We start from the raw sequence: 13,002 nt of genomic DNA, 5'->3' as shown, positions 1-13,002 counted from the left end.
AAACTTAGTCCCCCTCAGAACATGAGCTAAGAAAACTTAAATACAAAATAGCAAGGTAAAACCCAGCCTAACAAAATTGCAAATTGGATGGTCTACTCTAAATTTTGCCAAACAAGCAACCACATGATTACCTTCTTGAAAAATATATGTTAACTCTGATGCACATAGAAGAGAGCAAAGCTCGACAATTCATCCAACGAACTCTCAAATGCTAAGGAACGCGATAGTGAGAAGCAAAAATGAAAAGAACAACCAACAATTAGTCACACTCAATCTAAAGGGAACAACAACCCTTTTCCCAAGCTAAGTTTACCACATGGATTATATAGCATACAATTTAGATCCTAAAGAAGTAGCAAAAACATCCTAGGCATGAACCAAAATGATCACGAAAGAATACCATTAGAACCAGCCAAACCCGATGATTCACGAGTTGTAAAAAATAATTATGATTTTACTTCCACTACCAGAAACTACCATTTGCTCGACAAAAGTTTGCCTGACAAACCACTTTTCGTCGGGTCAAGGAGCTTTACCCGGCGAAAAAAAAAAGTGATCAGGCAAACTTGGTCAATAGGATTTTGTTAGAGGCTTTGCTCGATGAAAACATTTCGCAAGGCATAGTTTATTTCATAGGGTAATGTTTTGGCGCCAAAGGGAAAAATTGTCGTGTATTATGTTGACGAAAGTTTAGTTCACCAGCTTATAGAAAGTTTTTTGATGAACCATTTCATCAGGCAACGTGTGTTAACCGTTAGGCAAAGGTCCACAATGCCCTATCAAAAACCTCATAAATACTTTTTTTACTTGATAGTGTTCTTAGCTTTGCCCAGCAACCGTTTTCGTTAGGAGAAACTAGGGGTGGGTTCAAAAAACCAAAAACCGAAAAAACTGAACCGAGGCAAAAAAAGCCGAACCGAAAAAAAAATCAAACCGAAAATGTCGAACCAAACCGAACCGAATCTGGTTGGTTCTGTTTCAATTTTTGAGGTTTGAAAACCGAACCGAACCGAAATATATTTTAATCATTAAAAAAATTTTAAAAAATATACCCAAGGGGGTTTGAACCCATTCCCACTTAGTTGAGTATCTTCCCCTTAAACCATTTTGACAGCAAGGTTTTTCTTGCTAATACCTTATGAGTGGCATATTTATAAAACGGGATCCTAATAGGTTATCAATTCTCATCTTCCATCCAATCCCAACTTCTCTTAACCTAGCCGAAAAAAAAGTCATATTTCCCAATTCCCATCTCTTTGTTTCTCTCCCTCCCCCTCCCTCCCTCCAACCAAACACAACCAAAACCCATAAATCCTACCTCAGATCAAGCTTACCCACTTCCCCAACCTTCAATTCCCACCTCCCTTCAACAGTTCAACATTTTGTTTTGTTCTCCTTTGCAAGTTCATTGGATTTGACGAAACGAGTTTTGTTTCTTTTACCACTGACTACTACTTAACTTTTGTTTCTTTTTTTTTTTTTTTTTTTTTTGTGTAAAGCTTTGCTTTGCTACCTTTTGGATTATGTTAAAATGCATAGTTCATTGTCGATCTCAGAATACCGTTTTTGCAAATTTAGATTCCATGTTGTAGGTTTATTTCTCACTGAGAATGCTTAAGGCAGGGAAGCATGTTCAAGCTCCAGATTAAAAAAAAAATCATGGAAAGAACCGAACCAGGCCAAAATCGAACCGAAAAAAGCCAAAACCAAAGAAAAATTGAACCGAACCAAACAGTAATTTCGATTTGGTATTCGGTTTTGGCCAAAAACCGAACCCACCCTTAAGAGAAACCATAAAAAGATTTGGGCCTTCTCTTTCTCATTCTCAATTTTTTTTCTTCTTCCACCCAGCGCTACGTTGCTCTCTTCCTCAAAAATTGATGATTTTTCAAGGCCAGCGTAAGACGAATAAGAGTATGCCTACCTCAGAAGTTCGGTCATGGACTCAACAACCTCTATAACAGAGCTAACTAAATGAATCAGCGATGCCATCATCATCCTGCCCTAAAATGAGTGGGCGAAGTCAGTTGACTTCACTAAGATAGACCATTCTTGTTCAACAAGATTCGGGAACCAAATCCAGTAGGAATCAGCAGGTTTCCTATAATCTTGGAGTCTTTACAATCTAAGGATTAGAGTGAGCTGTACGTAATAACACACTTAAGAGGATACAATATCTACTTCCTAGATATCCTCATGGATTCTCCTGGTTTAATACGAATTTCGACTATCCTAAAAGGTTATCTCCTTGACTGGTATAAATCCACCCTTCTAGGGTTCATCTCTTGTAACACAATTTTTGCACACTTCTTCTCTTGCCTACTCCTTGAGCCTTAATATTGCTTACTAACTTGACTGTCGGAAATGAAGGAAATATTTGTGAAAACTATTTCATTTGAGTAGCATCAATGCATGCAATTAACAATTAAAAGGCGGAATCATGCTTGTATGCACTCAAAAATAAAACTTTACCCATGAAATTCAAGGCCTAGTAATTGTGGTGAACCAAGACTCAACTCAAGAACAAAGTGAGTTGAGAAATATTATAACTTCATTGATTCCTCTTTGCATAAGCAAAGGCTAATCACCCAAGAGATAGGGCCTTCATTCCTTACTTCTTAGCTCCATGGATTTCTTGGAGGAGGATGGATGAATGGATTCTCCAAGTTCCCAAAATACGGAACCTCTAAGTCTCCACACCAAGGAGAGTGTGGAGCCAAAAATAATCACAAGGCGACACGTGGATCTTTGGATAAAAAAGGACAAGAATACCCTTGAGGCATATTGGGATTCCTACGCGCAAGCAGCATGCAATTATCCCTCAACCAAGTCAAAAGTGCCCAAAATAGGTATCAACTTAAAACCTAATTTATTCATATATTTCCCATTTCATTATTTAGCTAATCAATTAGATAAATAATATACTTATTCCCTTCATATTTCCTAAAATCATAATAATTGACTAATTAAGGGATTAATTACCTAATCAATCCCTTAATTATCAATTGAAACACCCATCCAAACCTAAAACTACTAAAGTGGCCGGCCAATCCCATCAAGAAAAGTAAACCATCTTATTCTCCACCTTTTCCACTATTTTCCCTTTTTAATTACCCTAATTAACTAGCCAATTAATTCCAAAAACCACCAAAACATTCATTTTATGTTTAAATAGCCAAATAAATTGGCTAATTAAACCTAAATCAAACAAAAAAACCCTAGCTAGGCCGGCCACCCCTATCCCTATAAATGGATTCCCATTTTCACCAAAAGATCATTCCAATCCTCTTGCAAAAAATACTAAACACTCTAAACACTTTTTCTCTCTAAAATTCTAACTTTGGCATCGGAGGTTCTTCGGCCAAAGCCCCCCCCCATTCATCGTGGGCGCGTGAGGCTCTTGGCCTTAACCTAAGGTGTTAATTGTTTTGTAGGTGCAAAATTGTCCAAGATCAAGGAGGGAGAAATTTGCATCCACAAATTGGTGCTTTCATTGAGAGTTGAAATCCATACTCGTAGAAGACTCTCGCACAAAAAGGTTTTTTCTTTATTTTCTAGTCCATTTGAATATTTTTCATATGTTCTTATTATTAGAATTTTTTACTTGTAAAGGTTCTTTGATAAAACGTATAAGCAAAATATAATGGTTAGAAAATTCCACAAGTGAAAATTCTAATGTTCAAGAAATGGGATTGCGGAGGTCTGTGAGGCTAAATGCGACAATAAGTGGAGCAACACCACCACCACGAGTTTCCACCATGGGAACCACCACGGTGACTACCTCGGTAGCCACCCGTGGCGAGGTCCATGGTGCCTTCACCACGGCTCGAGCCGTGCCATCCAAGGCTCACAGCACCAAGGCCACGGCCCAAGTCGTGCCATCCAAGTTTGTACGGGCCCGGGCCCAAGCCTCGCATTTGCATGCATCACATACTAAGCAGCCTGCTTCCGTCGAGCAGCCCACTCTCGTGGCCCAACCTGCTCCCGCCAAGCAACCTGCTCTCGTGGCCCAGCTTGCTCCTGCCAAGCAGCCTGCTCTCGTGACCCAGCCTACTCCCGACGAGCAGCCCACTCCCGTGGTCCAGCCTGCTTTCGTCGAGCAGCCCACTCCCGTGGCCCAGCCTGCTCCCGTCGAGCAGCCCACTCTCACTGCCCAACCTGCTCCTGCCGAGCAACCTGCTCTCGTGACCCAGCCAGCTCCCGACGAGCAGCCCACTTCCGTGGCCCAGCCAACTCCAGTCGAGCAGCCCACTTTCACGGCCCATCCTGCTCTAGTGGCTTTCCAAGCAGCCCAAGTCGGCCCAAGACTATCTCAACCATCCAGACCTACCATCGAGCCGGGGGCATTCTCACCATATTTTTTCGCGGATTTGACATTTCCCAACTCAAATTTCAGGCCCGGAGTCTACCACCTTTCCATTGCCCAAGGAAACGCATTCATTCCAAGCTCTTCCAATTCAAATGGCGAACAACACTTGTCTCGACAAGTCATAGAGTTGACGAGCACCCTTGCACAATAGACAACCTTGGTGAATCAACTTTTGCAACGCATTAGGATCTAACGTGCCCCGGATGAGGTATCCCGAAGTAGGACAAGGGCAGATGGACCTTTCCAGCAGCGTCCCGGCAAGCAGCCACTCGACCAGCCACGAGCTGAACGTTTGGGCAGTGTACATTCCCGTCTTAGCGCGTGGAAGAGCACGCACTCTCGACTAGGCCCACGGATGAGCATACATTCACGGTTGGGGTCATACTCCGATAATCAACATGAGCAACCTTCCGGACAAATTGTCCATTCGCAGCTAAGCCCACAAGGAGCATCCTCCACCTTACATCAGAGTAGGCAGCACGACGGACGGAGAGAAGCAGTCACTCAATCCAGCTCAAGTTCAACCAGCAGCCTGTGAAGAACTCGTTCACCTGCTAAGAACGCACCACATGCACTGCATCTGCGGCGTAGACGAGCCAAACATATGGAAGAGCAGCCTAGACCAGCAAGTCATGGCTGGGGGCAGCCGAGAGCTCCACTACCCCAACAAAGGTAAATTTAGGAAAAAGTAGAGAGACTATTAACCAAGCGATTGCATGATTTCCAACGCAACGAGGTCACCGACGAGGCACTACGGCTGAACATGACCAACATAAGCAGGTCACCCTTCACGGACAAGATCGACTAAGCAGAGCCTCCACACGAGTTCAGCATGCCACATTTCACATCTTTCAAAGGGGATGAAGACCCGGAGAGACACTTAAAGCGTTATTGAAGCGCAACGATCCTTATCGAAACTACGATGATCTCATGTGCAAGATATTCGCCACCACTCTACAAGGCGAGGCGCAAGATTAGTTCTACACCCTGCCGCCATAATCCATCCAGAATTTCTACGAACTTTCTTTGGTTTTCACCAAAGAATATTCATCTTATCGCTCGATCAAAAAGAAGTCTGACCATTTGTTCGACGTCAAGAAGAACCCAAATGAGTCGCTTCGCGACTATATGAGGAGGTTCAAAGTAGAGAAGGCAAAAATAGTCGGATGCAACGACTCGATAACTAAAGCAGCCTTCCAAAAAGAACTTCCAGCAGACCACCCACTATTCGGAAAATTGATCATGAAAGAAGATCTAACTTTGGCAGACTCTTTTGCTTTGGCAGAGAAGCATGCACTTTGGGATGAGGCTCGCCAATGCACATTCAAGGACTTGAAGAAGTACCCGACATCACCTCCCTAGAAGCAGCGGATGACTTATTCGCATGTTTGACGGTATCTAAAGTAGCAATAAGCTATACCATCATGCGAGAAGAGCTGGGGGCCCGACTACTTGTATTCTACAGTTCAAAAGCTCTCCTCGATGCTATTAAAAATTCAAAAGCTAACTTTGGCGATAATTGTTGTAACCCAAAAGCTTAAGTTTTACCTTCAAACGCAAGCAGTCATCATCATGACGCACTATTATGCCGAATCCAAACCGGTGACGATAAAGGCGTAGACCCTGGCAGATGTAAAGTTTTCTGACGAACGCAACAACTCAGCCCAACGACGCCCCGAAGGCAGCCGAGCACACTTTAGCCACACATGTTCCCTCAATGGAGATTTCTGGCATTTGCATGTCGACGGCGCATCCAACTACGAAGGCTCATGAACAGTCATGGTTCTTGCCAACCCAGACATTTCAATGCTCAAGCAGACGATCACTCTAAACTTCAAAGCATCTAACAACGAAGCAGAGTACGAAGCCCCACTAGCAGGCCTTCGAATGACAAAAGACTTGGTGGTGAAAAAGCTTTCCATTCATTTCGAGTTCTAGCTAATCACCAACCAGACTACCAGGGGCAAAGGCATGATGATCGTGGCAACCGACTACTTCACCAAATAAGTCGAAGCAAAGCCCATGACGATCATGGTTCAAACGGACATAGAGCGATTCATATGAAGGAGTATCATTTGCCGATTTGGCATCCCTTAATCCATCGTCACCGACAACGGCCCGCAATTCGTGGGCAAAGATTTGACGAAGTTCTTCTAAAAATATGGCATCAAGCAGCGAATGTCTACGCCAAGATATCCTTAAGGCAATGGGCGGGTCAAAGAATCCACTAAGATGATCATCGACTGCCACAAGAAATCCCCCACCAATAGGAAAAGAAAATGGCCAGACGAACTCCAAGGATGTCTATGGGCATATCGCACAACCAAAAGACGAGCAACCGAAAGGAGATGACCACAACCTTAGATCTGGCAGAACAGAGGCGCGAACAAACTATCACTCGCATTGCAACCTACCAGCATCAGCTCCTCTCCAGCTACAATAAAAGGGCCAAGATCCGGCATTTCTAGCCCAGAGATCTGGTCATAAGAAAAACCTTCATCTCTGCCAGCAGAAAAGGCCCCAAAAATATGGATCACATCTGAGAAAGTTCGTACAAGATCAGCAGAGTAGGTGGCAAGAACAATTACACCCTCGCCACCATAAAACGACAAAAAGATCGAAAAACAGTGGAACGCCTACAATCTGAGGAAGTACCATGTGTGACTTCTCGCTACATCAAAGCCCGAAGACTCAAGCAGCTCGACGGGCACTACCTCACCAGCCGAGGATTATCCAGTTGTTATGCAGTTCTTACCTTACATCTAAGTTCTCGTTCGTTTAACTCATTTTTCAATGAGGAATTCAGAAGTAATCACGACTTGGCTTGGCTGCATGCTTACAACAACTGATCACTCCTACACTTCAAAAGAAGACCGCGCCCTTCTTAGGGACTTACCGCAGGAATTGCGCCCCTCGAGGGACCAACCATGCTCTCTAGTGCGAGCGGGTAAACTAATTGCTCTCCAACACGAGAGGGTAAACCAATTCCTCGAAAGCCACATGGATCAGCTCTCCAAGAATGGGAGGATAAACTCTACACTCTGAATATCCAGACGTGGATGAGCCGGGCTGCCCTAATATAACTAGATGCACGATGGCTTACGCCGGGATTCCTAGAAGTAGCCGTAATGGTCTTTTTCAAGGCTTAGCTAACTGAAGGATTTTGGGTATCTTGGCCTAATCCGTGGGGAACCGGGCCCTAGAGACGGAGAGTGCACATTACGCAGTACATCTGATGAACGGCTGCCCTGGAATCCTAAAGCTGGTACTGAGTGCACTAAGGTAGCCTACGGATTCTGAAAGACTGCCTACGGCTTGCCCTTCGAGCAATAAAGCCGCACTAGACTTATACAACTACACATTCTTGTGAAAGGTTAAACAAGCTAGCACGTATATACGAAGTTTTATCCACTGCCAACATGATACGTAGTCGATAAGCTTCACCTCTGCCAAGCGCGGAACAACCTACACCAAGTCCTAAAGTGTTATGATACTTGCTACGCAACCTACGGAATTGGAGAAAGTCAAGGTTAACAGCCTAGTGGTTACGCGGACTTGTCTACTTCTGTAAGTAAGGCATCCGGCTGCCAACCCAATGGCTAACAACTTTGCAAAGTTCTACACCAACACATACGGCTGCATAGGCTACGCGAGCTTGTCTGCTTATAAAAAAGTAGCATGCTTGCCACTGGTCTATCAAGTCTAAAGGTTAGGGCATGAACAAAAGAAGGAAAAATGAAGAAAAGCTAAGGAAAACATGTTTATAAACAATTAGCAAAGGTCGAAGGAGTTCAAGCAAAACAAGAGCTACAAGGAAAAACAAAGAAAATCTTAAAGGCTACCTAGATGACTACACTTTAGCAGCCTGGACATCCCACGACTATTCGGTCGCCACACCTTCAGCAGTCGCGAAGCTCTTAGCAGTGGCATCACCCCCGACTGCTCCAGTCTGGGCACCAACTTCTCCAACTACTTCACCAATACCAACATGGACGCGTTGCAGCTCATCCACTTCTTTCTTCAAACTTTCGTTGATCTTCAGTACACCTTGAAGTTCCAACACTTGGGGTTCAAGCCTATCGATGATTCTCTTGAAATGGATCACCTTGAAGTAGCAATCAACTTTTCATCATTTGCATAAGCAGCGAAAGAAGTCTTTGGTTTTTTCTCAACCGGCATCTCTTGAGCAGGCAAGGAAGATCCATTTTCCCACCTTCACTTGCAGCAGGATCCACAACGGTGATTGGATGAGCCAATGCATCCGCCTTAGTCCTATTCACCTCTTATTTTGGGAGCAGCCCACGTTTCTCCTGACGAAGAGAGTTAAAGCAGCTAACGACATTCGTAGTACCCAGCAGGGGAGTTCAACCCAACATTCCCGCAGCTCATGAGGCCCGCAACCTCTTCATTTATTTCAATCACCTGCCTGGCCCGAGTCAGGTCCAAGAGCCCAAAGGACATGAGCCATGCGGCTCGCCTAGCACTGCACCCCAGCGCCACAATCCGCAACCCCAGCCGCACAAGCTGCCCTTGGCTCAAGCCAAGCCAAGCTGCCCAAGCAGTGGTCTCTGCCACGACATCTCATCGGCCCATGCCAAGCAAACTCCTGGCTCCTGCTAGCCGACGTGCCGCACCACCCTGACGGCTGCCCCGCAATAGCACTATCCAAGAAGAAGGCAAGAAAAATTAAATTTTTCTTACATCGGTGCGGCACGGAGAAGACGAAGAAATCAACGAAAGACGGTCCTTTGCACAGGCAAGATGTAGAAGATTGCTAGAGGAGGGGGAACAAATATCCTCTAACTTTATCTCTCTTGTAGGGTAGAATAAATTGCTCTCCAAAGTTGATTAAATAACCCACTTAAGGTGGACTTAAATAGGCTTTGAGAGAAGTTTATTTCCCTTTCCTAGAAGGACCTAATTTCCAATTAAAGAGAGAATCAACATCAAAATAGGAAGCAATCATGCGTTTCCTGAAGCAAGAAGATCTCTACACCTGCTGCCCTTTCTTACGAGCAGCCCAACAGGTGTGGTGGCATTTGTGGGGCCAAAAATAATCACAAGGCGACACGTGGATCTTTGGATAAAAAGGGACAAGAATACCCTTGAGGCATACTGGGATTCCTACGCGCAAGCAGCAGGCAATTATCCCTCAACCAAGTCAAAAATGCCCAAAATAGGTATCAACTTAAAACCTGATTTATTCATATATTTCCCATTTCATTATTTAGCTAATCAATTAGCTAAATAATATACTTATTCCCTTCATATTTCCTAAAATCATAATAATTGACTAATTAAGGGATTATTTACCTAATCAATCCCTTAATTATCAATTGAAACACCCATCCAAACCTAAAACTACTAAAGTGGCCGGCCAATCCCATCAAGAAAAGTAAACCATCTTATTCTCCACCTTTTCCACTATTTTCCCTTTTTAATTACCCTAATTAACTAGCCAATTAATTCCAAAAACCACCAAAACATTCATTTTATGTTTAAATAGCCAAATAAATTGGCGAATTAAACCTAAATCAAACACAAAAACCCTAGCTAGGCCAGCCACCCCTATCCCTATAAACGGATTCCCATTTTCACCAAAAGATCATTCCAATCCTCTTGCAAAAAATACTAAACACTCTAAACACTTTTTCTCTCTAAAATTCTAACTTTGGCATCGGAGGTTCTTCGGCCAAAGCCCCCCCCCATTCATCGTGGGCGCGTGAGGCTCTTGGCCTTAACCTAAGGTGTTAATTGTTTTGTAGGTGCAAAATTGTCCAAGATCAAGGAGGAAGAAATTTGCATCCACAGAGAGCATTAAGGAAGAGATGAGTTACCTAGAGGAAGAAAGATTGCTAGCTATTTTCCTCTAGGGTAGCCGGTCTCCTAAGAGAAGAGAGAGCTTTGTGTTCTCATCTTTTCTCTCTAGAAAACCCCTAATGAACTTTTTGGCTATAAAGTCCTTTATATAGTCACTTCACTTAAGTGACAAAAAGAACCAAAACCCATTCATTTACAATATGGCCGGTTTTAAGCCCAATGGGCCCTTTTGACTCTTTAGTCATTAAGTTGTCATACAACTTAAGTTAATAGGTTTGACGGTTCTAAGCCCAATGGGCCTTGAGGTCGAATAATTACTCAAAAGTTAAAAACGAACTTATTCGTTTGATTAATTAACATACTAATTAATCCTAGCCATAAATAATTAAACCATTTAATTATCCTTACTCATCTCCGTTGTTTCTTCAATCTTTACCTTACACGGTGTACGATCCATTAAGGTCCTTTTAGTGAGGCAGTGGGCGATTAGAACTCTTCAAATCAATTGTGAATTGAAACATACTTTCAATTCTCCCTTTAGTGATTATACACCTTTAAGGCTTCCACAAACCATGAGTGACACCTACCAGTATATCATGGCTACCCAAGCTAATCAGAAGAGGTGGATAACCTATTCAATTTAAGATTACAATGCAATACAGTCATTCTCTAATACAATACTCTTGACCATGTTGTTTGGTTTGATAGTTTATTCATGTCTACTATCCAATATGATTCTTTTACTTGATTACCTTGAATATGATTTGGAACGACTTCCTAAATCTCATTTATAATCTGGCCAGAGATTCTTAATTATATCATAGAGTATTCTCCCTCAAACGGTTTAAAGGTTAGAGATTCCTTATTGTGCATTCACTTGCCTCCATGGCTAAGTGGCTTAATCCCAACTTTGCCATGGACACCCTTTGACGGAGTGAATTTGACATAGTCAATGATCAAGGACCTAACCACAACACAACTATGATGTCTCAGGTCAAAGGACTATGTTGCATTATCCCAACCATGAGTTCTCATGTGACATGAGTATGAGAACTCTTTGTTGATCGTGTTTAGTGGACTGATTCTCTATTGAGCACGTACATGCTTGTCTTGGTGTCAGTCATACCAATGGCTCGAGACCAGTCACTCTTTCTAAGAGAAGACATAGCACGTACTGATCTTAACGGACTGTCAATGCCTAATTGGCAATCCTATGATCAAGAATGTTTAAGATATGTATACGAAAGAGAATGGTCTCATGAATCTAACTTCTTTAGATTGCATTCTCCCATTTACATATTCCTTGGACTTATCGTTTAAGCATATAACATTTATATGCGATGGCTTTAAAAAATAATCTTTGCCCTTTATATTAAACTAGATTAGTTTAACATGTGAAATGTCCGTAAAGTGTCATCATATGATTGGTTTTAGGGCACATTTCCAACAGGAAAACCTTAGACCGACACACCTCCTAGTCCTAGGCTTACTCACGGTTGCGTGATCTTTTATAGGTAAATGGATTCAAGCATCTCTGCCATTCACGGTGGTGCGCAAATTTGGTTTCAACAATTAGTTATTTCATTAAGAGTTAAACTCAAGAACCTATCCACTAGATCACTTTACCCTAACAATGAACGTTGAAGAAAGCTCTGTCAATACTGGCATAGACCAAGCACCTGATGGCAGCCCAGCCACAGATGACGCATATGGTCGTGCTAAAAGGCCCCATTTTTATATGGAATAGGTATGTGATACTTTGATGAAGATCACTGTTAGAACCAAATCTGCGCATCTCTGTGAACAGTGGTTAAACACAATACGAGTAAACCTGAGCAACCTACAAAACAGTAAAACAACCATATGCGAACCTTAAGGTGAGGCAATGTGCCAGCCAAAGGCTCTCCAACGGCCACATTAGTGAATGATTTGAGACTTAAGCAGTGGGCAAGAGAATTCAAGTGTATAGATTGCGTTACCGTGGATAAACCCTAGATGTATGTATTTATATAGTGGGAGATATACCTTTTTAGGATAGAACCTCGTTCTAAGTCAGAAGAATCCTAGAAGATATCTAGTAAGTAGATATTGCATCATCTTAGAAGTTGTGATTACTTGTAGCGCACACCTATCCCTAAGTTGTAGGGACTCCGAGACTTATAGAATCTGATTGTGTCCGTATCGGATTAGATCGTGTGTCTTGTTGACCAAGCATGGTCATCTAGCAGAGTCGCTAGGACTCCGCCTAGTGCTCCAAAGTAGAGTGATGGTGGCACCCTACTCCATCTAATACAGCTCTGCACGAAGCTGGTAAGTCTATGACTGGACTTCTGAGGTAACTATATTTAGATTAGCCTTACTCCATCCTGGAAAATTATGGCCACCAATCAACTCTATTTTTTTGACAAATTGCAGCATGCCTATAATACCTCCTGCATGGAGAACCACGCGAACTTGATGGATGTGGAGAAAAGAATGAAGGCTTTGGAGAACTCCACCTAGACCACCCGCAAAAACTTAAATCTCTATCTCAAGTTATGGTAATATTAGCACCATAACCCTAACGGACAACCCATCGACCCAACCTCTACTTGAACTCCAGTAGACATGGCTGATCCTAGTACTAGCTTGTCTCATGATGGCCAAATCGTCAATCGCACCACTACGGACAGGATGCTAGCTTTGCAGGACTGAAGACCCTCAGATGACACCAGGGCACATCAGATGCAGTGTGATAACCTGTATTTTATATTTTCAACTAGTAGGACTTACCTATATTTGGATCAAATATTTAAGCCCTAGTTTTCACTAGT

Source organism: Malus sylvestris, chromosome 15 (genome assembly GCF_916048215.2).
Source record: "Malus sylvestris chromosome 15, drMalSylv7.2, whole genome shotgun sequence".
In the NCBI taxonomy this organism is placed as follows: domain Eukaryota; kingdom Viridiplantae; phylum Streptophyta; class Magnoliopsida; order Rosales; family Rosaceae; genus Malus; species Malus sylvestris.
The sequence above is the reverse complement of the archived record's forward strand: the minus strand, read 5'-3'. Positions refer to the sequence as shown.